The sequence below is a fragment of the Triticum aestivum genome, chromosome 4D (assembly GCF_018294505.1).
Source record: "Triticum aestivum cultivar Chinese Spring chromosome 4D, IWGSC CS RefSeq v2.1, whole genome shotgun sequence".
NCBI classification, from domain to species: domain Eukaryota; kingdom Viridiplantae; phylum Streptophyta; class Magnoliopsida; order Poales; family Poaceae; genus Triticum; species Triticum aestivum.
In genome coordinates, this window is record NC_057805.1 from 417,950,893 (window position 1) to 417,952,713 (window position 1,821).

The following is a 1,821-nucleotide window of genomic DNA, read 5'->3' on the forward strand; positions in this document are numbered from 1 at the left end:
GATTGAAATATCTGGCGGCCCCAATTCCAGCCCCGCAAAATCTCCCTTCTCCACCGTCCCTTTCCGCGCCCAGATTGCTCAAATCCCTAATTCGCCGCCAACCCAAGCAAAGTTCGAATCGCCCCTCATCGCGTCTCTTTCCCCACCTCTATGCCGGACGACGACGATGGTCGCGCTTCACCACCGCACCGGAGCTACCTCATCTACGCCCTCGTCCACCGCACTGGGTGGTCCACCGACAACGTCGGCCGCCGCAACCGACGTGCCTCACAGAAACCGACTTCCACCGCATCAGGTGCGCTTCACCGACGCTGTCTCCCACCTCACCAGGGCTACTTCACCGAGCACATTGTCTCACCTCCGCCCCCCGAGGCCATTGGGGCTTCACCAACGGTCCCATCAACCGCATCGTAGCGCTCTGCTGCCACTCAAGATCTGCATCCGTGCACGGCCAGCCAACGCAAGTGCATCACCCTCAACGGCTCTGAAGTGACCCGCACTCTAGCTAGGCGAGCATGCCCAAACGTCGGCCCGAACTAGGTATCCACACACCACTCCCTTGTGCACTGTTCCGAAGATGTTTGGATATCCTTTAACTGCTCTCTTAGCTTACACGCCTATGCAACTCTGACTTTAACTCTTATTTCTTCTGGAGATATCATCTGAAACAAGCAAAACCATTTTTAGAGAAGCATGACGGCGCTACGGGATCTGGAACACATCCTGCACACCCGTATAACCTTGTAAGTATGTGTCCTCCAGTACAACAGCAAGGTCGACTCCTCTTATTTGGTCAACCATTCGCCGTGTCAAAAATGCATAGGGGGATGCAAGGAGCACAAGGCCTGCACATCCAAGCAAGTGGTAACATGGACTTGTACATGGAACATCCCAAGCGCAAGCAGAGCTGCAGTGAGCCTGTACAACGAGCTAGCTTAAGTCCTTGCATTTCATTTAATTCGTACTGGCATGCGTGTATGATTTGTGTGCAGTGGCGGATCCACGAATTCAAGTTACCAGGGGTGAACATTTAACTTAAAAAATACGAAGGCACTTGCACTCCAGAAATCAACATAACTTGAGAAATGTGAAGCTACATGCACTTTGAAAACCAGCTAATGATCCAAATTAGTTCAGATTATAAACACTAAATGATGCAAGCACCCAAAAAAATGCAACATGGTGTACAAGGACTACAAACATGGTCTGTACCTTCTTGAATTATTCGTTCTCTGGCTGAAAATATTGAAGTGTAATTGCACCTATAACTAGTGCGCAAACTGCATATCAATATATCTATCCTACACAAGTATGCCAATAGTTTCAAACAACAGATTAGAAAAGTATTTATGCTACGTTGTCATGATACGGGGACTTTCTTGTAGATGGCCTCGACGTTTCCTCAAGCCATGAAAATGCACTATAATTTGCTTGTCATCAATGCCTGCAAATCTCTATGTCTCTCTCAACATAGCAGATCATCATTAGACACTAAATCCTTCAATGGGAGCTTGCAAAATGCTTGCATTAGATCCCTCATTAGACACTATATGTTCATCACCAGGAGCATGTAAAATGTTTGCATCAAATCCTTCATTAGCAGTCTGTTCATTAGACACTTCAGGCTCAAGAACAACATGAGCTTATATGTTTGCACCGGAAACTTGATTAGATACATCAGATTCAGTCAGTTTAGTATTGATTGGGGGAGTTATAAAATAAGCAGAAATTGGTTTCATTTTCTCATAGATTCCCTACATACAAGCAGTTTTTCAACACCGTCAGGTTTAACTATTGGCCAGAAATTGAACAGTTGAATTA